Below are 23,103 nucleotides of genomic sequence, written 5' to 3'. Positions count from 1 at the left end.
GTGGTTAGGATTCGGCGCTTTCACCGCGAAGGCCCGGGTTCAATTCCCGGTGTGGGAACACCAGTTTTAGATTCCTGGTCAGTTGAACATCGCAGCTTGTACAAAATTCTCATAGACAATTTAATTAAAAGATATAAATTGGCCTCTCGTATTTGTTGGCTTGATTACAAGAGAATATATATAATTCACGACATTCAGTTCATGTCACGTCACGTCACAAATATACGATTATATGCCTTACTTATGTGTTCCCGATAAATAGGAAACGCCTACATACGTCAACGTCCCATATGATCTAGTGGTTAGGATTTGGCGCTCTCACCGCCATGGCCCGGGTTCGTTTCCCGGTGTGAAAACACCAGTTTTATATTCCTGGTCAGTTGAACATCGCAGCTTGTACAACATTCTCATAGACAATTTAATTAAAAGATATAAATTGGCCTCTCGTATTTGTTGGCTTGATTACAAGAGAATATATAATACTCGACATTCAGTTCATGTCACGTCACAAGTATCAGATTATATGCCTTACTTATGTGTTCCCGATAAATAGGAAACGCCTTCATACGTCAACGTCCCATATGATCTAGTGGGTAGGATTTGGCGCTCTCACCGCCATGGCCCGGGTTCATTTCCCGGTGTGAGAACACCAGTTTTATATTCCTGGTCAGTTGAACATCGCAGCTTGTACAACATTCTCATAGACAATTTAATTAAAAGATATAAATTGGCCTCTCGTATTTGTTGGCTTGAGTACAAGAGAATATATTATCCTCGACATTCAGTTCATGTCACGTCACAAGTATCAGATTATATGCCTTACTTATGTGTTCCCGATAAATAGGAAACGCCTTCATACGTCAACGTCCCATATGATCTAGTGGTTAGGATTTGGCGCTCTCACCGCCATGGCCGGGGTTCATTTCCCGGTGTGAGAACACCAGTTTTATATTGCTGGTCAGTTGAACATCGCAGCTTGTACAACATTCTCATAGACAATTTAATTAAAAGATATAAATTGGCCTCTCGTATTTGATGGCTTGATTACAAGAGAATATATAATACTCGACATTCAGTTCATGTCACGTCACAAGTATCAGATTATATGCCTTACTTATGTGTTCCCGTTAAATAGGAAACGCCTTCATACTTCAACGTCCCATATGGTCTAGTGGTTAGGATTTGGCGCTTTCACCGCCAAGGCCCGGGTTCAATTCCCGGTGTGGGAACATCTGTTTTAGATTCCTGGTCAGTTCAACATCGCAGCTTGTACAAAATTCTCATAGACAATTTAATTAAAAGATATAAATTGGCCTCTCGTATTTGTTGGCTTGATTACAAGAGAATATATAATACTCGACATTCAGTTCATGTCACGTCACAAGTATCAGATTATATGCCTTACTTATGTGTTCCCGATAAATAGGAAACGCCTTCATACGTCAACGTCCCATATGGTCTAGTGGTTAGGATTTGGCGCTTTCACCGCCAAGGCCGGGGTTCAATTCCCGGTGTGGGAACACCTGTTTTAGATTCCTGGTCAGTTGAACATCGCAGCTTGTACAAAATTCTCATAGACAATTTAATTAAAAGATATAAATTGGCCTCTCGTATTTGTTGGCTTGATTACAAGAGAATATAATATAATTCACGACATTCAGTTCATGTCACGTCACGTCACAAGTATACGATTATATGCCTTACTTATGTGTTCCCGATAAATAGGAAACGCCTTCATACGTCAACGTCCCATATGATCTAGTGGTTAGGATTTGGCGCTCTCACCGCCATGGCCCGGGTTCATTTCCCGGTGTGAGAACAACAGTTTTATATTCCTGGTCAGTTGAACATCGCAGCTTGTACAACATTCTCATAGACAATTTAATTAAAAGATATAAATTGGCCTCTCGTATTTGTTGGCTTGATTACAAGAGAATATATAATACTCGACATTCAGTTCATGTCACGTCACAAGTATCAGATTATATGCCTTACTTATGTGTTCCCGATAAATAGGAAACGCCTTCATACGTCAACGTCCCATATGATCTAGTGGTTAGGATTTGGCGCTCTCACCGCCATGGCCCGGGTTCATTTCCCGGTGTGAGAACACCAGTTTTATATTCCTGGTCAGTTGAACATCGCAGCTTGTACAACATTCTCATAGACAATTTAATTAAAAGATATAAATTGGCCTCTCGTATTTGTTGGCTTGAGTACAAGAGAATATATTATCCTCGACATTCAGTTCATGTCACGTCACAAGTATCAGATTATATGCCTTACTTATGTGTTCCCGATAAATAGGAAACGCCTTCATACGTCAACGTCCCATATGATCTAGTGGTTAGGATTTGGCGCTCTCACCGCCATGGCCGGGGTTCATTTCCCGGTGTGAGAACACCAGTTTTATATTGCTGGTCAGTTGAACATCGCAGCTTGTACAACATTCTCATAGACAATTTAATTAAAAGATATAAATTGGCCTCTCGTATTTGATGGCTTGATTACAAGAGAATATATATAATACTCGACATTCAGTTCATGTCACGTCACAAGTATCAGATTATATGCCTTACTTATGTGTTCCCGTTAAATAGGAAACGCCTTCATACTTCAACGTCCCATATGGTCTAGTGGTTAGGATTTGGCGCTTTCACCGCCAAGGCCCGGGTTCAATTCCCGGTGTGGGAACATCTGTTTTAGATTCCTGGTCAGTTCAACATCGCAGCTTGTACAAAATTCTCATAGACAATTTAATTAAAAGATATAAATTGGCCTCTCGTATTTGTTGGCTTGATTACAAGAGAATATATAATACTCGACATTCAGTTCATGTCACGTCACAAGTATCAGATTATATGCCTTACTTATGTGTTCCCGATAAATAGGAAACGCCTTCATACGTCAACGTCCCATATGGTCTAGTGGTTAGGATTTGGCGCTTTCACCGCCAAGGCCGGGGTTCAATTCCCGGTGTGGGAACACCTGTTTTAGATTCCTGGTCAGTTGAACATCGCAGCTTGTACAAAATTCTCATAGACAATTTAATTAAAAGATATAAATTGGCCTCTCGTATTTGTTGGCTTGATTACAAGAGAATATAATATAATTCACGACATTCAGTTCATGTCACGTCACGTCACAAGTATACGATTATATGCCTTACTTATGTGTTCCCGATAAATAGGAAACGCCTTCATACGTCAACGTCCCATATGATCTAGTGGTTAGGATTTGGCGCTCTCACCGCCATGGCCCGGGTTCATTTCCCGGTGTGAGAACACCAGTTTTATATTCCTGGTCAGTTGAACATCGCAGCTTGTACAACATTCTCATAGACAATTTAATTAAAAGATATAAATTGGCCTCTCGTATTTGTTGGCTTGATTACAAGAGAATATATAATACTCGACATTCAGTTCATGTCACGTCACAAGTATCAGATTATATGCCTTACTTATGTGTTCCCGATAAATAGGAAACGCCTTCATACGTCAACGTCCCATATGGTCTAGTGGTTAGGATTCGGCGCTTTCACCGCGAAGGCCCGGGTTCAATTCCCGGTGTGGGAACACCAGTTTTAGATTCCTGGTCAGTTGAACATCGCAGCTTGTACAAAATTCTCATAGACAATTTAATTAAAAGATATAAATTGGCCTCTCGTATTTGTTGGCTTGATTACAAGAGAATATATATAATTCACGACATTCAGTTCATGTCACGTCACGTCACAAGTATACGATTATATGCCTTACTTATGTGTTCCCGATAAATAGGAAACGCCTTCATACGTCAACGTCCCATATGATCTAGTGGTTAGGATTTGGCGCTCTCACCGCCATGGCCCGGGTTCGTTTCCCGGTGTGAAAACACCAGTTTTATATTCCTGGTCAGGTGAACATCGCAGCTTGTACAACATTCTCATAGACAATTTAATTAAAAGATATAAATTGGCCTCTCGTATTTGTTGGCTTGATTACAAGAGAATATATAATACTCGACATTCAGTTCATGTCACGTCACAAGTATCAGATTATATGCCTTACTTATGTGTTCCCGATAAATAGGAAACGCCTTCATACGTCAACGTCCCATATGATCTAGTGGTTAGGATTTGGCGCTCTCACCGCCATGGCCCGGGTTCATTTCCCGGTGTGAGAACACCAGTTTTATATTCCTGGTCAGTTGAACATCGCAGCTTGTACAACATTCTCATAGACAATTTAATTAAAAGATATAAATTGGCCTCTCGTATTTGTTGGCTTGAGTACAAGAGAATATATTATCCTCGACATTCAGTTCATGTCACGTCACAAGTATCAGATTATATGCCTTACTTATGTGTTCCCAATAAATAGGAAACGCCTTCATACGTCAACCTCCCATATGATCTAGTGGTTAGGATTTGGCGCTCTCACCGCCATGGCCCGGGTTCATTTCCCGGTGTGAGAACACCAGTTTTATATTGCTGGTCAGTTGAACATCGCAGCTTGTACAACATTCTCATAGACAATTTAATTAAAAGATATAAATTGGCCTCTCGTATTTGTTGGCTTGATTACAAGAGAATATATAATACTCGACATTCAGTTCATGTCACGTCACAAGTATCAGATTATATGCCTTACTTATGTGTTCCCGTTAAATAGGAAACGCCTTCATACTTCAACGTCCCATATGGTCTAGTGGTTAGGATTTGGCGCTTTCACCGCCAAGGCCCGGGTTCAATTCCCGGTGTGGGAACATCTGTTTTAGATTCCTGGTCAGTTCAACATCGCAGCTTGTACAAAATTCTCATAGACAATTTAATTAAAAGATATAAATTGGCCTCTCGTATTTGTTGGCTTGATTACAAGAGAATATATAATACTCGACATTCAGTTCATGTCACGTCACAAGTATCAGATTATATGCCTTACTTATGTGTTCCCGATAAATAGGAAACGCCTTCATACGTCAACGTCCCATATGGTCTAGTGGTTAGGATTTGGCGCTTTCACCGCCAAGGCCCGGGTTCAATTCCCGGTGTGGGAACACCTGTTTTAGATTCCTGGTCAGTTGAACATCGCAGCTTGTACAAAATTCTCATAGACAATTTAATTAAAAGATATAAATTGGCCTCTCGTATTTGTTGGCTTGATTACAAGAGAATATATATAATTCACGACATTCAGTTCATGTCAAGTCACGTCACAAGTATACGATTATATGCCTTACTTATGTGTTCCCGATAAATAGGAAACGCCTTCATACGTCAACGTCCCATATGATCTAGTGGTTAGGATTTGGCGCTCTCACCGCCATGGCCCGGGTTCATTTCCCGGTGTGAGAACACCAGTTTTATATTCCTGGTCAGTTGAACATCGCAGCTTGTACAACATTCTCATAGACAATTTAATTAAAAGATATAAATTGGCCTCTCGTATTTGTTGGCTTGATTACAAGAGAATATATAATACTCGACATTCAGTTCATGTCACGTCACAAGTATCAGATTATATGCCTTACTTATGTGTTCCCGATAAATAGGAAACGCCTTCATACGTCAACGTCCCATATGGTCTAGTGGTTAGGATTTGGCGCTTTCACCGCCAAGGCCCGGGTTCAATTCCCGGTGTGGGAACACCTGTTTTAGATTCCTGGTCAGTTGAACATCGCAGCTTGTACAAAATTCTCATAGACAATTTAATTAAAAGATATAAATTGGCCTCTCGTATTTGTTGGCTTGATTACAAGAGAATATATATAATTCACGACATTCAGTTCATGTCACGTCACGTCACAAGTATACGATTATATGCCTTACTTATGTGTTCCCGATAAATAGGAAACGCCTTCATACGTCAACGTCCCATATGATCTAGTGGTTAGGATTTGGCGCACTCACCGCCATGGCCCGGGTTCATTTCCCGGTGTGAAAACACCAGTTTTATATTCCTGGTCAGTTGAACATCGCAGCTTGTACAAAATTCTCATAGACAATTTAATTAAAAGATATAAATTGGCCTCTCGTATTTGTTGGCTCATCAGAAGAGAATATATAATACTCGACATTCAGTTCATGTCACGTCACAAGTATCAGATTATATGCCTTAATATCCGATTATATGTTCAGTTCCCGGTGTGGGAACACCTGTTTTATATTCCTGGTCAGTTGAACATCGCAGCATGTACAACATTCTCATAGACAATTTAATTAAAAGATATAAATTGGCCTCTCGTATTTGTTGGCTTGATTACAAGAGAATAAATAATAATCGACATTCAGTTCATGTCACGTCACAAGTATCAGATTATATGCCTTACTTATGTGTTCCCGATAAATAGGAAACGCCTTCATACGTCAACGTCCCATATGATCTAGTGGTTAGGATTTGGCGCTCTCACCGCCATGGCCCGGGTTCATTTCCCGGTGTGAGAACACCAGTTTTATATTGCTGGTCAGTTGAACATCGCAGCTTGTACAACATTCTCATAGACAATTTAATTAAAAGATATAAATTGGCCTCTCGTATTTGTTGGCTTGATTACAAGAGAATATATAATACTCGACATTCAGTTCATGTCACGTCACAAGTATCAGATTATATGCCTTACTTATGTGTTCCCGATAAATAGGAATCGCCTTCATACATCAACGTCCCATATGATCTAGTGGTTAGGATTTGGCGCTCTCACCGCCATGGCCCGGGTTCAATTCCCGGTGTGGGAACACCAGTTTTATATTCCTGGTCAGTTGAACATCGCAGCTTGTATACAATTCTCAGAGACAATTTAATTAAAAGATATAAATTGGCCTCTCGTATTTGTTGCCTTATTACAAGAGAATATGTAATACACGACGTGCAGTTCATGTCAGAAGTATCCGATTGCATGCCATACTTGTGTTTTCCCGATAAATAGGAATCGCCTTCCAATTCCATCGTCCCATATGGTCTAGTGGTTAGGATTCGGCGCTTTTACCGCGAAGGCCCGGGTTCAATTCCCGGTGTGGGAACACCAGTTTTAGATTCCTGGTCAGTTGAACATCGCAGCTTGTACAAAATTCTCATAGACAATTTAATTAAAAGATATAAATTGGCCTCTCGTATTTGTTGGCTCATCAGAAGAGAATATATAATACTCGACATTCAGTTCATGTCACGTCACAAGTATCAGATTATATGCCTTAATATCCGATTATATGTTCAGTTCCCGGTGTGGGAACACCTGTTTTATATTCCTGGTCAGTTGAACATCGCAGCTTGTACAACATTCTCATAGACAATTTAATTAAAAGATATAAATTGGCCTCTCGTATTTGTTGGCTTGATTACAAGAGAATATATAATACTCGACATTCAGTTCATGTCACGTCACAAGTATCAGATTATATGCCTTACTTATGTGTTCCCGATAAATAGGAAACGCCTTCATACGTCAACGTCCCATATGGTCTAGTGGTTAGGATTTGGCGCTTTCACCGCCAAGGCCCGGGTTCAATTCCCGGTGTGGGAACACCTGTTTTAGATTCCTGGTCAGTTGAACATCGCAGCTTGTACAAAATTCTCATAGACAATTTAATTAAAAGATATAAATTGGCCTCTCGTATTTGTTGGCTTGATTACAAGAGAATATATATAATTCACGACATTCAGTTCATGTCACGTCACGTCACAAGTATACGATTATATGCCTTACTTATGTGTTCCCGATAAATAGGAAACGCCTTCATACGTCAACGTCCCATATGATCTAGTGGTTAGGATTTGGCGCTCTCACCGCCATGGCCCGGGTTCATTTCCCGGTGTGAGAACACCAGTTTTATATTCCTGGTCAGTTGAACATCGCAGCTTGTACAACATTCTCATAGACAATTTAATTAAAAGATATAAATTGGCCTCTCGTATTTGTTGGCTTGATTACAAGAGAATATATAATACTCGACATTCAGTTCATGTCACGTCACAAGTATCAGATTATATGCCTTACTTATGTGTTCCCGATAAATAGGAAACGCCTTCATACGTCAACGTCCCATATGGTCTAGTGGTTAGGATTTGGCGCTTTCACCGCCAAGGCCCGGGTTCAATTCCCGGTGTGGGAACACCTGTTTTAGATTCCTGGTCAGTTGAACATCGCAGCTTGTACAAAATTCTCATAGACAATTTAATTAAAAGATATAAATTGGCCTCTCGTATTTGTTGGCTTGATTACAAGAGAATATATATAATTCACGACATTCAGTTCATGTCACGTCACGTCACAAGTATACGATTATATGCCTTACTTATGTGTTCCCGATAAATAGGAAACGCCTTCATACGTCAACGTCCCATATGATCTAGTGGTTAGGATTTGGCGCACTCACCGCCATGGCCCGGGTTCATTTCCCGGTGTGAAAACACCAGTTTTATATTCCTGGTCAGTTGAACATCGCAGCTTGTACAAAATTCTCATAGACAATTTAATTAAAAGATATAAATTGGCCTCTCGTATTTGTTGGCTCATCAGAAGAGAATATATAATACTCGACATTCAGTTCATGTCACGTCACAAGTATCAGATTATATGCCTTAATATCCGATTATATGTTCAGTTCCCGGTGTGGGAACACCTGTTTTATATTCCTGGTCAGTTGAACATCGCAGCTTGTACAACATTCTCATAGACAATTTAATTAAAAGATATAAATTGGCCTCTCGTATTTGTTGGCTTGATTACAAGAGAATATATAATACTCGACATTCAGTTCATGTCACGTCACAAGTATCAGATTATATGCCTTACTTATGTGTTCCCGATAAATAGGAAACGCCTTCATACGTCAACGTCCCATATGGTCTAGTGGTTAGGATTCGGCGCTTTCACCGCGAAGGCCCGGGTTCAATTCCCGGTGTGGGAACACCAGTTTTAGATTCCTGGTCAGTTGAACATCGCAGCTTGTACAAAATTCTCATAGACAATTTAATTAAAAGATATAAATTGGCCTCTCGTATTTGTTGGCTTGATTACAAGAGAATATATATAATTCACGACATTCAGTTCATGTCACGTCACGTCACAAGTATACGATTATATGCCTTACTTATGTGTTCCCGATAAATAGGAAACGCCTTCATACGTCAACGTCCCATATGATCTAGTGGTTAGGATTTGGCGCTCTCACCGCCATGGCCCGGGTTCATTTCCCGGTGTGAGAACACCAGTTTTATATTCCTGGTCAGTTGAACATCGCAGCTTGTACAACATTCTCATAGACAATTTAATTAAAAGATATAAATTGGCCTCTCGTATTTGTTGGCTTGATTACAAGAGAATATATAATACTCGACATTCAGTTCATGTCACGTCACAAGTATCAGATTATATGCCTTACTTATGTGTTCCCGATAAATAGGAAACGCCTTCATACGTCAACGTCCCATATGGTCTAGTGGTTAGGATTTGGCGCTTTCACCGCCAAGGCCCGGGTTCAATTCCCGGTGTGGGAACACCTGTTTTAGATTCCTGGTCAGTTGAACATCGCAGCTTGTACAAAATTCTCATAGACAATTTAATTAAAAGATATAAATTGGCCTCTCGTATTTGTTGGCTTGATTACAAGAGAATATATATAATTCACGACATTCAGTTCATGTCACGTCACGTCACAAGTATACGATTATATGCCTTACTTATGTGTTCCCGATAAATAGGAAACGCCTTCATATGTCAACGTCCCATATGATCTAGTGGTTAGGATTTGGCGCACTCACCGCCATGGCCCGGGTTCATTTCCCGGTGTGAAAACACCAGTTTTATATTCCTGGTCAGTTGAACATCGCAGCTTGTACAAAATTCTCATAGACAATTTAATTAAAAGATATAAATTGGCCTCTCGTATTTGTTGGCTCATCAGAAGAGAATATATAATACTCGACATTCAGTTCATGTCACGTCACAAGTATCAGATTATATGCCTTAATATCCGATTATATGTTCAGTTCCCGGTGTGGGAACACCTGTTTTATATTCCTGGTCAGTTGAACATCGCAGCTTGTACAACATTCTCATAGACAATTTAATTAAAAGATATAAATTGGCCTCTCGTATTTGTTGGCTTGATTACAAGAGAATATATAATACTCGACATTCAGTTCATGTCACGTCACAAGTATCAGATTATATGCCTTACTTATGTGTTCCCGATAAATAGGAAACGCCTTCATACGTCAACGTCCCATATGGTCTAGTGGTTAGGATTCGGCGCTTTCACCGCGAAGGCCCGGGTTCAATTCCCGGTGTGGGAACACCAGTTTTAGATTCCTGGTCAGTTGAACATCGCAGCTTGTACAAAATTCTCATAGACAATTTAATTAAAAGATATAAATTGGCCTCTCGTATTTGTTGGCTTGATTACAAGAGAATATATATAATTCATGACATTCAGTTCATGTCACGTCACGTCACAAGTATACGATTATATGCCTTACTTATGTGTTCCCGATAAATAGGAAACGCCTTCATACGTCAACGTCCCATATGATCTAGTGGTTAGGATTTGGCGCTCTCACCGCCATGGCCCGGGTTCGTTTCCCGGTGTGAAAACACCAGTTTTATATTCCTGGTCAGGTGAACATCGCAGCTTGTACAACATTCTCATAGACAATTTAATTAAAAGATATAAATTGGCCTCTCGTATTTGTTGGCTTGATTACAAGAGAATATATAATACTCGACATTCAGTTCATGTCACGTCACAAGTATCAGATTATATGCCTTACTTATGTGTTCCCGATAAATAGGAAACGCCTTCATACGTCAACGTCCCATATGATCTAGTGGTTAGGATTTGGCGCTCTCACCGCCATGGCCCGGGTTCATTTCCCGGTGTGAGAACACCAGTTTTATATTCCTGGTCAGTTGAACATCGCAGCTTGTACAACATTCTCATAGACAATTTAATTAAAAGATATAAATTGGCCTCTCGTATTTGTTGGCTTGAGTACAAGAGAATATATTATCCTCGACATTCAGTTCATGTCACGTCACAAGTATCAGATTATATGCCTTACTTATGTGTTCCCAATAAATAGGAAACGCCTTCATACGTCAACCTCCCATATGATCTAGTGGTTAGGATTTGGCGCTCTCACCGCCATGGCCCGGGTTCATTTCCCGGTGTGAGAACACCAGTTTTATATTGCTGGTCAGTTGAACATCGCAGCTTGTACAACATTCTCATAGACAATTTAATTAAAAGATATAAATTGGCCTCTCGTATTTGTTGGCTTGATTACAAGAGAATATATAATACTCGACATTCAGTTCATGTCACGTCACAAGTATCAGATTATATGCCTTACTTATGTGTTCCCGTTAAATAGGAAACGCCTTCATACTTCAACGTCCCATATGGTCTAGTGGTTAGGATTTGGCGCTTTCACCGCCAAGGCCCGGGTTCAATTCCCGGTGTGGGAACATCTGTTTTAGATTCCTGGTCAGTTCAACATCGCAGCTTGTACAAAATTCTCATAGACAATTTAATTAAAAGATATAAATTGGCCTCTCGTATTTGTTGGCTTGATTACAAGAGAATATATAATACTCGACATTCAGTTCATGTCACGTCACAAGTATCAGATTATATGCCTTACTTATGTGTTCCCGATAAATAGGAAACGCCTTCATACGTCAACGTCCCATATGGTCTAGTGGTTAGGATTTGGCGCTTTCACCGCCAAGGCCCGGGTTCAATTCCCGGTGTGGGAACACCTGTTTTAGATTCCTGGTCAGTTGAACATCGCAGCTTGTACAAAATTCTCATAGACAATTTAATTAAAAGATATAAATTGGCCTCTCGTATTTGTTGGCTTGATTACAAGAGAATATATATAATTCACGACATTCAGTTCATGTCAAGTCACGTCACAAGTATACGATTATATGCCTTACTTATGTGTTCCCGATAAATAGGAAACGCCTTCATACGTCAACGTCCCATATGATCTAGTGGTTAGGATTTGGCGCTCTCACCGCCATGGCCCGGGTTCATTTCCCGGTGTGAGAACACCAGTTTTATATTCCTGGTCAGTTGAACATCGCAGCTTGTACAACATTCTCATAGACAATTTAATTAAAAGATATAAATTGGCCTCTCGTATTTGTTGGCTTGATTACAAGAGAATATATAATACTCGACATTCAGTTCATGTCACGTCACAAGTATCAGATTATATGCCTTACTTATGTGTTCCCGATAAATAGGAAACGCCTTCATACGTCAATGTCCCATATGGTCTAGTGGTTAGGATTTGGCGCTTTCACCGCCAAGGCCCGGGTTCAATTCCCGGTGTGGGAACACCTGTTTTAGATTCCTGGTCAGTTGAACATCGCAGCTTGTACAAAATTCTCATAGACAATTTAATTAAAAGATATAAATTGGCCTCTCGTATTTGTTGGCTTGATTACAAGAGAATATATATAATTCACGACATTCAGTTCATGTCACGTCACGTCACAAGTATACGATTATATGCCTTACTTATGTGTTCCCGATAAATAGGAAACGCCTTCATACGTCAACGTCCCATATGATCTAGTGGTTAGGATTTGGCGCACTCACCGCCATGGCCCGGGTTCATTTCCCGGTGTGAAAACACCAGTTTTATATTCCTGGTCAGTTGAACATCGCAGCTTGTACAAAATTCTCATAGACAATTTAATTAAAAGATATAAATTGGCCTCTCGTATTTGTTGGCTCATCAGAAGAGAATATATAATACTCGACATTCAGTTCATGTCACGTCACAAGTATCAGATTATATGCCTTAATATCCGATTATATGTTCAGTTCCCGGTGTGGGAACACCTGTTTTATATTCCTGGTCAGTTGAACTTCGCAGCTTGTACAACATTCTCATAGACAATTTAATTAAAAGATATAAATTGGCCTCTCGTATTTGTTGGCTTGATTACAAGAGAATAAATAATAATCGACATTCAGTTCATGTCACGTCACAAGTATCAGATTATATGCCTTACTTATGTGTTCCCGATAAATAGGAAACGCCTTCATACGTCAACGTCCCATATGATCTAGTGGTTAGGATTTGGCGCTCTCACCGCCATGGCCCGGGTTCATTTCCCGGTGTGAGAACACCAGTTTTATATTGCTGGTCAGTTGAACATCGCAGCTTGTACAACATTCTCATAGACAATTTAATTAAAAGATATAAATTGGCCTCTCGTATTTGTTGGCTTGATTACAAGAGAATATATAATACTCGACATTCAGTTCATGTCACGTCACAAGTATCAGATTATATGCCTTACTTATGTGTTCCCGATAAATAGGAATCGCCTTCATACATCAACGTCCCATATGATCTAGTGGTTAGGATTTGGCGCTCTCACCGCCATGGCCCGGGTTCAATTCCCGGTGTGGGAACACCAGTTTTATATTCCTGGTCAGTTGAACATCGCAGCTTGTATACAATTCTCAGAGACAATTTAATTAAAAGATATAAATTGGCCTCTCGTATTTGTTGCCTTATTACAAGAGAATATGTAATACACGACGTGCAGTTCATGTCAGAAGTATCCGATTGCATGCCATACTTGTGTTTTCCCGATAAATAGGAATCGCCTTCCAATTCCATCGTCCCATATGGTCTAGTGGTTAGGATTCGGCGCTTTTACCGCGAAGGCCCGGGTTCAATTCCCGGTGTGGGAACACCAGTTTTAGATTCCTGGTCAGTTGAACATCGCAGCTTGTACAAAATTCTCATAGACAATTTAATTAAAAGATATAAATTGGCCTCTCGTATTTGTTGGCTCATCAGAAGAGAATATATAATACTCGACATTCAGTTCATGTCACGTCACAAGTATCAGATTATATGCCTTAATATCCGATTATATGTTCAGTTCCCGGTGTGGGAACACCTGTTTTATATTCCTGGTCAGTTGAACATCGCAGCTTGTACAACATTCTCATAGACAATTTAATTAAAAGATATGAATTGGCCTCTCGTATTTGTTGGCTTGATTACAAGAGAATATATAATACTCGACATTCAGTTCATGTCACGTCACAAGTATCAGATTATATGCCTTACTTATGTGTTCCCGATAAATAGGAAACGCCTTCATACGTCAACGTCCCATATGGTCTAGTGGTTAGGATTTGGCGCTTTCACCGCCAAGGCCCGGGTTCAATTCCCGGTGTGGGAACACCTGTTTTAGATTCCTGGTCAGTTGAACATCGCAGCTTGTACAAAATTCTCATAGACAATTTAATTAAAAGATATAAATTGGCCTCTCGTATTTGTTGGCTTGATTACAAGAGAATATATATAATTCACGACATTCAGTTCATGTCACGTCACGTCACAAGTATACGATTATATGCCTTACTTATGTGTTCCCGATAAATAGGAAACGCCTTCATACGTCAACGTCCCATATGATCTAGTGGTTAGGATTTGGCGCTCTCACCGCCATGGCCCGGGTTCATTTCCCGGTGTGAGAACACCAGTTTTATATTCCTGGTCAGTTGAACATCGCAGCTTGTACAACATTCTCATAGACAATTTAATTAAAAGATATAAATTGGCCTCTCGTATTTGTTGGCTTGATTACAAGAGAATATATAATACTCGACATTCAGTTCATGTCACGTCACAAGTATCAGATTATATGCCTTACTTATGTGTTCCCGATAAATAGGAAACGCCTTCATACGTCAACGTCCCATATGGTCTAGTGGTTAGGATTTGGCGCTTTCACCGCCAAGGCCCGGGTTCAATTCCCGGTGTGGGAACACCTGTTTTAGATTCCTGGTCAGTTGAACATCGCAGCTTGTACAAAATTCTCATAGACAATTTAATTAAAAGATATAAATTGGCCTCTCGTATTTGTTGGCTTGATTACAAGAGAATATATATAATTCACGACATTCAGTTCATGTCACGTCACGTCACAAGTATACGATTATATGCCTTACTTATGTGTTCCCGATAAATAGGAAACGCCTTCATACGTCAACGTCCCATATGATCTAGTGGTTAGGATTTGGCGCACTCACCGCCATGGCCCGGGTTCATTTCCCGGTGTGAAAACACCAGTTTTATATTCCTGGTCAGTTGAACATCGCAGCTTGTACAAAATTCTCATAGACAATTTAATTAAAAGATATAAATTGGCCTCTCGTATTTGTTGGCTCATCAGAAGAGAATATATAATACTCGACATTCAGTTCATGTCACGTCACAAGTATCAGATTATATGCCTTAATATCCGATTATATGTTCAGTTCCCGGTGTGGGAACACCTGTTTTATATTCCTGGTCAGTTGAACATCGCAGCTTGTACAACATTCTCATAGACAATTTAATTAAAAGATATAAATTGGCCTCTCGTATTTGTTGGCTTGATTACAAGAGAATAAATAATAATCGACATTCAGTTCATGTCACGTCACAAGTATCAGATTATATGCCTTACTTATGTGTTCCCGATAAATAGGAAACGCCTTCATACGTCAACGTCCCATATGATCTAGTGGTTAGGATTTGGCGCTCTCACCGCCATGGCCCGGGTTCATTTCCCGGTGTGAGAACACCAGTTTTATATTGCTGGTCAGTTGAACATCGCAGCTTGTACAACATTCTCATAGACAATTTAATTAAAAGATATAAATTGGCCTCTCGTATTTGTTGGCTTGATTACAAGAGAATATATAATACTCGACATTCAGTTCATGTCACGTCACAAGTATCAGATTATATGCCTTACTTATGTGTTCCCGATAAATAGGAATCGCCTTCATACATCAACGTCCCATATGATCTAGTGGTTAGGATTTGGCGCTCTCACCGCCATGGCCCGGGTTCAATTCCCGGTGTGGGAACACCAGTTTTATATTCCTGGTCAGTTGAACATCGCAGCTTGTATACAATTCTCAGAGACAATTTAATTAAAAGATATAAATTGGCCTCTCGTATTTGTTGCCTTATTACAAGAGAATATGTAATACACGACGTGCAGTTCATGTCAGAAGTATCCGATTGCATGCCATACTTGTGTTTTCCCGATAAATAGGAATCGCCTTCCAATTCCATCGTCCCATATGGTCTAGTGGTTAGGATTCGGCGCTTTTACCGCGAAGGCCCGGGTTCAATTCCCGGTGTGGGAACACCAGTTTTAGATTCCTGGTCAGTTGAACATCGCAGCTTGTACAAAATTCTCATAGACAATTTAATTAAAAGATATAAATTGGCCTCTCGTATTTGTTGGCTCATCAGAAGAGAATATATAATACTCGACATTCAGTTCATGTCACGTCACAAGTATCAGATTATATGCCTTAATATCCGATTATATGTTCAGTTCCCGGTGTGGGAACACCTGTTTTATATTCCTGGTCAGTTGAACATCGCAGCTTGTACAACATTCTCATAGACAATTTAATTAAAAGATATAAATTGGCCTCTCGTATTTGTTGGCTTGATTACAAGAGAATAAATAATAATCGACATTCAGTTCATGTCACGTCACAAGTATCAGATTATATGCCTTACTTATGTGTTCCCGATAAATAGGAAACGCCTTCATACGTCAACGTCCCATATGATCTAGTGGTTAGGATTTGGCGCTCTCACCGCCATGGCCCGGGTTCATTTCCCGGTGTGAGAACACCAGTTTTATATTGCTGGTCAGTTGAACATCGCAGCTTGTACAACATTCTCATAGACAATTTAATTAAAAGATATAAATTGGCCTCTCGTATTTGTTGGCTTGATTACAAGAGAATATATAATACTCGACATTCAGTTCATGTCACGTCACAAGTATCAGATTATATGCCTTACTTATGTGTTCCCGATAAATAGGAAACGCCTTCATACATCAACGTCCCATATGATCTAGTGGTTAGGATTTGGCGCTCTCACCGCCATGGCCCGGGTTCAATTCCCGGTGTGGGAACACCAGTTTTATATTCCTGGTCAGTTGAACATCGCAGCTTGTATACAATTCTCAGAGACAATTTAATTAAAAGATATAAATTGGCCTCTCGTATTTGTTGGCTTGATTACAAGAGAATATATATAATTCACGACATTCAGTTCATGTCACGTCACGTCACAAGTATACGATTATATGCCTTACTTATGTGTTCCCGATAAATAGGAAACGCCTACATACGTCAACGTCCCATATGATCTAGTGGTTAGGATTTGGCGCTCTCACCGCCATGGCCCGGGTTCGTTTCCCGGTGTGAAAACACCAGTTTTATATTCCTGGTCAGTTGAACATCGCAGCTTGTACAACATTCTCATAGACAATTTAATTAAAAGATATAAATTGGCCTCTCGTATTTGTTGGCTTGATTACAAGAGAATATATAATACTCGACATTCAGTTCATGTCACGTCACAAGTATCAGATTATATGCCTTACTTATGTGTTCCCAATAAATAGGAAACGCCTTCATACGTCAACGTCCCATATGATCTAGTGGTTAGGATTTGGCGCTCTCACCGCCATGGCCCGGGTTCATTTCCCGGTGTGAGAACACCAGTTTTATATTCCTGGTCAGTTGAACATCGCAGCTTGTACAAAATTCTCATAGACAATTTAATTAAAAGATATAAATTGGCCTCTCGTATTTGTTGGCTTGATTACAAGAGAATATATAATACTCGACATTCAGTTCATGTCACGTCACAAGTATCAGATTATATGCCTTACTTATGTGTTCCCGATAAATAGGAAACGCCTTCATACGTCAACGTCCCATATGGTCTAGTGGTTAGGATTCGGCGCTTTCACCGCGAAGGCCCGGGTTCAATTCCCGGTGTGGGAACACCAGTTTTAGATTCCTGGTCAGTTGAACATCGCAGCTTGTACAAAATTCTCATAGACAATTTAATTAAAAGATATAAATTGGCCTCTCGTATTTGTTGGCTTGATTACAAGAGAATATATATAATTCACGACATTCAGTTCATGTCACGTCACGTCACAAGTATACGATTATATGCCTTACTTATGCGTTCCCGATAAATAGGAAACGCCTTCATACGTCAACGTCCCATATGATCTAGTGGTTAGGATTTGGCGCTCTCACCGCCATGGCCCGGGTTCGTTTCCCGGTGTGAAAACACCAGTTTTATATTCCTGGTCAGTTGAACATCGCAGCTTGTACAACATTCTCATAGACAATTTAATTAAAAGATATAAATTGGCCTCTCGTATTTGTTGGCTTGATTACAAGAGAATATATAATACTCGACATTCAGTTCATGTCACGTCACAAGTATCAGATTATATGCCTTACTTATGTGTTCCCGATAAATAGGAAACGCCTTCATACGTCAACGTCCCATATGATCTAGTGGTTAGGATTTGGCGCTCTCACCGCCATGGCCCGGGTTCATTTCCCGGTGTGAGAACACCAGTTTTATATTCCTGGTCAGTTGAACATCGCAGCTTGTACAACATTCTCATAGACAATTTAATTAAAAGATATAAATTGGCCTCTCGTATTTGTTGGCTTGAGTACAAGAGAATATATTATCCTCGACATTCAGTTCATGTCACGTCACAAGTATCAGATTATATGCCTTACTTATGTGTTCCCAATAAATAGGAAACGCCTTCATACGTCAACCTCCCATATGATCTAGTGGTTAGGATTTGGCGCTCTCACCGCCATGGCCCGGGTTCATTTCCCGGTGTGAGAACACCAGTTTTATATTGCTGGTCAGTTGAACATCGCAGCTTGTACAACATTCTCATAGACAATTTAATTAAAAGATATAAATTGGCCTCTCGTATTTGTTGGCTTGATTACAAGAGAATATATAATACTCGACATTCAGTTCATGTCACGTCACAAGTATCAGATTATATGCCTTACTTATGTGTTCCCGTTAAATAGGAAACGCCTTCATACTTCAACGTCCCATATGGTCTAGTGGTTAGGATTTGGCGCTTTCACCGCCAAGGCCCGGGTTCAATTCCCGGTGTGGGAACATCTGTTTTAGATTCCTGGTCAGTTCAACATCGCAGCTTGTACAAAATTCTCATAGACAATTTAATTAAAAGATATAAATTGGCCTCTCGTATTTGTTGGCTTGATTACAAGAGAATATATAATACTCGACATTCAGTTCATGTCACGTCACAAGTATCAGATTATATGCCTTACTTATGTGTTCCCGATAAATAGGAAACGCCTTCATACGTCAACGTCCCATATGGTCTAGTGGTTAGGATTTGGCGCTTTCACCGCCAAGGCCCGGGTTCAATTCCCGGTGTGGGAACACCTGTTTTAGATTCCTGGTCAGTTGAACATCGCAGCTTGTACAAAATTCTCATAGACAATTTAATTAAAAGATATAAATTGGCCTCTCGTATTTGTTGGCTTGATTACAAGAGAATATATATAATTCACGACATTCAGTTCATGTCACGTCACGTCACAAGTATACGATTATATGCCTTACTTATGTGTTCCCGATAAATAGGAAACGCCTTCATACGTCAACGTCCCATATGATCTAGTGGTTAGGATTTGGCGCTCTCACCGCCATGGCCCGGGTTCATTTCCCGGTGTGAGAACACCAGTTTTATATTCCTGGTCAGTTGAACATCGCAGCTTGTACAACATTCTCATAGACAATTTAATTAAAAGATATAAATTGGCCTCTCGTATTTGTTGGCTTGATTACAAGAGAATATATAATACTCGACATTCAGTTCATGTCACGTCACAAGTATCAGATTATATGCCTTACTTATGTGTTCCCGATAAATAGGAAACGCCTTCATACGTCAACGTCCCATATGGTCTAGTGGTTAGGATTTGGCGCTTTCACCGCCAAGGCCCGGGTTCAATTCCCGGTGTGGGAACACCTGTTTTAGATTCCTGGTCAGTTGAACATCGCAGCTTGTACAAAATTCTCATAGACAATTTAATTAAAAGATATAAATTGGCCTCTCGTATTTGTTGGCTTGATTACAAGAGAATATATATAATTCACGACATTCAGTTCATGTCACGTCACGTCACAAGTATACGATTATATGCCTTACTTATGTGTTCCCGATAAATAGGAAACGCCTTCATACGTCAACGTCCCATATGATCTAGTGGTTAGGATTTGGCGCACTCACCGCCATGGCCCGGGTTCATTTCCCGGTGTGAAAACACCAGTTTTATATTCCTGGTCAGTTGAACATCGCAGCTTGTACAAAATTCTCATAGACAATTTAATTAAAAGATATAAATTGGCCTCTCGTATTTGTTGGCTCATCAGAAGAGAATATATAATACTCGACATTCAGTTCATGTCACGTCACAAGTATCAGATTATATGCCTTAATATCCGATTATATGTTCAGTTCCCGGTGTGGGAACACCTGTTTTATATTCCTGGTCAGTTGAACATCGCAGCTTGTACAACATTCTCATAGACAATTTAATTAAAAGATATAAATTGGCCTCTCGTATTTGTTGGCTTGATTACAAGAGAATAAATAATAATCGACATTCAGTTCATGTCACGTCACAAGTATCAGATTATATGCCTTACTTATGTGTTCCCGATAAATAGGAAACGCCTTCATACGTCAACGTCCCATATGATCTAGTGGTTAGGATTTGGCGCTCTCACCGCCATGGCCCGGGTTCATTTCCCGGTGTGAGAACACCAGTTTTATATTGCTGGTCAGTTGAACATCGCAGCTTGTACAACATTCTCATAGACAATTTAATTAAAAGATATAAATTGGCCTCTCGTATTTGTTGGCTTGATTACAAGAGAATATATAATACTCGACATTCAGTTCATGTCACGTCACAAGTATCAGATTATATGCCTTACTTATGTGTTCCCGATAAATAGGAAACGCCTTCATACATCAACGTCCCATATGATCTAGTGGTTAGGATTTGGCGCTCTCACCGCCATGGCCCGGGTTCAATTCCCGGTGTGGGAACACCAGTTTTATATTCCTGGTCAGTTGAACATCGCAGCTTGTATACAATTCTCAGAGACAATTTAATTAAAAGATATAAATTGGCCTCTCGTATTTGTTGCCTTATTACAAGAGAATATGTAATACACGACGTGCAGTTCATGTCAGAAGTATCCGATTGCATGCCATACTTGTGTTTTCCCGATAAATAGGAATCGCCTTCCAATTCCATCGTCCCATATGGTCTAGTGGTTAGGATTCGGCGCTTTTACCGCGAAGGCCCGGGTTCAATTCCCGGTGTGGGAACACCAGTTTTAGATTCCTGGTCAGTTGAACATCGCAGCTTGTACAAAATTCTCATAGACAATTTAATTAAAAGATATAAATTGGCCTCTCGTATTTGTTGGCTCATCAGAAGAGAATATATAATACTCGACATTCAGTTCATGTCACGTCACAAGTATCAGATTATATGCCTTAATATCCGATTATATGTTCAGTTCCCGGTGTGGGAACACCTGTTTTATATTCCTGGTCAGTTGAACATCGCAGCTTGTACAACATTCTCATAGACAATTTAATTAAAAGATATAAATTGGCCTCTCGTATTTGTTGGCTTGATTACAAGAGAATAAATAATAATCGACATTCAGTTCATGTCACGTCACAAGTATCAGATTATATGCCTTACTTATGTGTTCCCGATAAATAGGAAACGCCTTCATACGTCAACGTCCCATATGATCTAGTGGTTAGGATTTGGCGCTCTCACCGCCATGGCCCGGGTTCATTTCCCGGTGTGAGAACACCAGTTTTATATTGCTGGTCAGTTGAACATCGCAGCTTGTACAACATTCTCATAGACAATTTAATTAAAAGATATAAATTGGCCTCTCGTATTTGTTGGCTTGATTACAAGAGAATATATAATACTCGACATTCAGTTCATGTCACGTCACAAGTATCAGATTATATGCCTTACTTATGTGTTCCCGATAAATAGGAAACGCCTTCATACATCAACGTCCCATATGATCTAGTGGTTAGGATTTGGCGCTCTCACCGCCATGGCCCGGGTTCAATTCCCGGTGTGGGAACACCAGTTTTATATTCCTGGTCAGTTGAACATCGCAGCTTGTATACAATTCTCAGAGACAATTTAATTAAAAGATATAAATTGGCCTCTCGTATTTGTTGGCTTGATTACAAGAGAATATATATAATTCACGACATTCAGTTCATGTCACGTCACGTCACAAGTATACGATTATATGCCTTACTTATGTGTTCCCGATAAATAGGAAACGCCTACATACGTCAACGTCCCATATGATCTAGTGGTTAGGATTTGGCGCTCTCACCGCCATGGCTCGGGTTCGTTTCCCGGTGTGAAAACACCAGTTTTATATTCCTGGTCAGTTGAACATCGCAGCTTGTACAACATTCTCATAGACAATTTAATTAAAAGATATAAATTGGCCTCTCGTATTTGTTGGCTTGATTACAAGAGAATATATAATACTCGACATTCAGTTCATGTCACGTCACAAGTATCAGATTATATGCCTTACTTATGTGTTCCCGATAAATAGGAAACGCCTTCATACGTCAACGTCCCATATGATCTAGTGGTTAGGATTTGGCGCTCTCACCGCCATGGCCCGGGTTCATTTCCCGGTGTGAGAACACCAGTTTTATATTCCTGGTCAGTTGAACATCGCAGCTTGTACAACATTCTCATAGACAATTTAATTAAAAGATATAAATTGGCCTCTCGTATTTGTTGGCTTGAGCAAGAGAATATATCATCCTCGACATTCAGTTCATGTCACGTCACAAGTATCAGATTATATGCCTTACTTATGTGTTCCCGATAAATAGGAAACGCCTTCATACGTCAACGTCCCATATGATCTAGTGGTTAGGATTTGGCGCTCTCACCGCCATGGCCCGGGTTCATTTCCCGGTGTGAGAACACCAGTTTTATATATTGCTGGTCAGTTGAACATCGCAGCTTGTACAACATTCTCATAGACAATTTAATTAAAAGATATAAATTGGCCTCTCGAATTTGTTGGCTTGATTACAAGAGAATATATAATACTCGACATTCAGTTCATGTCACGTCTCAAGTATCAGATTATATGCCTT

At 39.9% G+C, this 23,103-nt stretch overlaps 22 non-coding genes across 22 annotated transcripts; all 22 read left to right on the top strand.

The window, feature by feature from the left end:
- Positions 1–1,157: 1,157 nt before the first annotated feature.
- TRNAE-UUC (transfer RNA glutamic acid (anticodon UUC)) lies at positions 1,158–1,229 on the top strand. The gene has a single exon. It is a non-coding gene; the product is annotated as a tRNA-Glu (tRNA).
- Positions 1,230–2,622: 1,393 nt separating this feature from the next.
- On the top strand, positions 2,623–2,694 carry TRNAE-UUC (transfer RNA glutamic acid (anticodon UUC)). Its single transcript has one exon. It is a non-coding gene; the product is annotated as a tRNA-Glu (tRNA).
- A 1,980-nt stretch (positions 2,695–4,674) lies between these two features.
- On the top strand, positions 4,675–4,746 carry TRNAE-UUC (transfer RNA glutamic acid (anticodon UUC)). Its single transcript has one exon. It is a non-coding gene; the product is annotated as a tRNA-Glu (tRNA).
- A 219-nt stretch (positions 4,747–4,965) lies between these two features.
- Positions 4,966–5,037, top strand: TRNAE-UUC (transfer RNA glutamic acid (anticodon UUC)). Its single transcript has one exon. It is a non-coding gene; the product is annotated as a tRNA-Glu (tRNA).
- A 517-nt stretch (positions 5,038–5,554) lies between these two features.
- On the top strand, positions 5,555–5,626 carry TRNAE-UUC (transfer RNA glutamic acid (anticodon UUC)). The gene has a single exon. It is a non-coding gene; the product is annotated as a tRNA-Glu (tRNA).
- A 1,017-nt stretch (positions 5,627–6,643) lies between these two features.
- Positions 6,644–6,715, top strand: TRNAE-CUC (transfer RNA glutamic acid (anticodon CUC)). The gene has a single exon. It is a non-coding gene; the product is annotated as a tRNA-Glu (tRNA).
- A 713-nt stretch (positions 6,716–7,428) lies between these two features.
- Positions 7,429–7,500, top strand: TRNAE-UUC (transfer RNA glutamic acid (anticodon UUC)). Its single transcript has one exon. It is a non-coding gene; the product is annotated as a tRNA-Glu (tRNA).
- A 517-nt stretch (positions 7,501–8,017) lies between these two features.
- Positions 8,018–8,089, top strand: TRNAE-UUC (transfer RNA glutamic acid (anticodon UUC)). The gene has a single exon. It is a non-coding gene; the product is annotated as a tRNA-Glu (tRNA).
- Positions 8,090–9,404: 1,315 nt separating this feature from the next.
- TRNAE-UUC (transfer RNA glutamic acid (anticodon UUC)) lies at positions 9,405–9,476 on the top strand. Its single transcript has one exon. It is a non-coding gene; the product is annotated as a tRNA-Glu (tRNA).
- Positions 9,477–11,373: 1,897 nt separating this feature from the next.
- On the top strand, positions 11,374–11,445 carry TRNAE-UUC (transfer RNA glutamic acid (anticodon UUC)). The gene has a single exon. It is a non-coding gene; the product is annotated as a tRNA-Glu (tRNA).
- Positions 11,446–11,664: 219 nt separating this feature from the next.
- TRNAE-UUC (transfer RNA glutamic acid (anticodon UUC)) lies at positions 11,665–11,736 on the top strand. The gene has a single exon. It is a non-coding gene; the product is annotated as a tRNA-Glu (tRNA).
- A 517-nt stretch (positions 11,737–12,253) lies between these two features.
- Positions 12,254–12,325, top strand: TRNAE-UUC (transfer RNA glutamic acid (anticodon UUC)). Its single transcript has one exon. It is a non-coding gene; the product is annotated as a tRNA-Glu (tRNA).
- A 1,017-nt stretch (positions 12,326–13,342) lies between these two features.
- Positions 13,343–13,414, top strand: TRNAE-CUC (transfer RNA glutamic acid (anticodon CUC)). The gene has a single exon. It is a non-coding gene; the product is annotated as a tRNA-Glu (tRNA).
- A 713-nt stretch (positions 13,415–14,127) lies between these two features.
- On the top strand, positions 14,128–14,199 carry TRNAE-UUC (transfer RNA glutamic acid (anticodon UUC)). Its single transcript has one exon. It is a non-coding gene; the product is annotated as a tRNA-Glu (tRNA).
- A 517-nt stretch (positions 14,200–14,716) lies between these two features.
- Positions 14,717–14,788, top strand: TRNAE-UUC (transfer RNA glutamic acid (anticodon UUC)). The gene has a single exon. It is a non-coding gene; the product is annotated as a tRNA-Glu (tRNA).
- A 1,017-nt stretch (positions 14,789–15,805) lies between these two features.
- Positions 15,806–15,877, top strand: TRNAE-CUC (transfer RNA glutamic acid (anticodon CUC)). The gene has a single exon. It is a non-coding gene; the product is annotated as a tRNA-Glu (tRNA).
- A 1,004-nt stretch (positions 15,878–16,881) lies between these two features.
- Positions 16,882–16,953, top strand: TRNAE-CUC (transfer RNA glutamic acid (anticodon CUC)). Its single transcript has one exon. It is a non-coding gene; the product is annotated as a tRNA-Glu (tRNA).
- A 1,979-nt stretch (positions 16,954–18,932) lies between these two features.
- TRNAE-UUC (transfer RNA glutamic acid (anticodon UUC)) lies at positions 18,933–19,004 on the top strand. The gene has a single exon. It is a non-coding gene; the product is annotated as a tRNA-Glu (tRNA).
- A 219-nt stretch (positions 19,005–19,223) lies between these two features.
- Positions 19,224–19,295, top strand: TRNAE-UUC (transfer RNA glutamic acid (anticodon UUC)). The gene has a single exon. It is a non-coding gene; the product is annotated as a tRNA-Glu (tRNA).
- A 517-nt stretch (positions 19,296–19,812) lies between these two features.
- On the top strand, positions 19,813–19,884 carry TRNAE-UUC (transfer RNA glutamic acid (anticodon UUC)). The gene has a single exon. It is a non-coding gene; the product is annotated as a tRNA-Glu (tRNA).
- A 1,017-nt stretch (positions 19,885–20,901) lies between these two features.
- TRNAE-CUC (transfer RNA glutamic acid (anticodon CUC)) lies at positions 20,902–20,973 on the top strand. Its single transcript has one exon. It is a non-coding gene; the product is annotated as a tRNA-Glu (tRNA).
- A 1,004-nt stretch (positions 20,974–21,977) lies between these two features.
- TRNAE-CUC (transfer RNA glutamic acid (anticodon CUC)) lies at positions 21,978–22,049 on the top strand. Its single transcript has one exon. It is a non-coding gene; the product is annotated as a tRNA-Glu (tRNA).
- The last annotated feature ends 1,054 nt before the right edge of the window (positions 22,050–23,103 follow it).

This window comes from Saccoglossus kowalevskii, chromosome 9 (genome assembly GCF_978046115.1).
Source record: "Saccoglossus kowalevskii chromosome 9, keSacKowa6.1, whole genome shotgun sequence".
Lineage (NCBI taxonomy): Eukaryota > Metazoa > Hemichordata > Enteropneusta > Harrimaniidae > Saccoglossus > Saccoglossus kowalevskii.
Note: the sequence above shows the minus strand (reverse complement) of the source record. Positions and strands in the feature narration are given on the sequence as shown.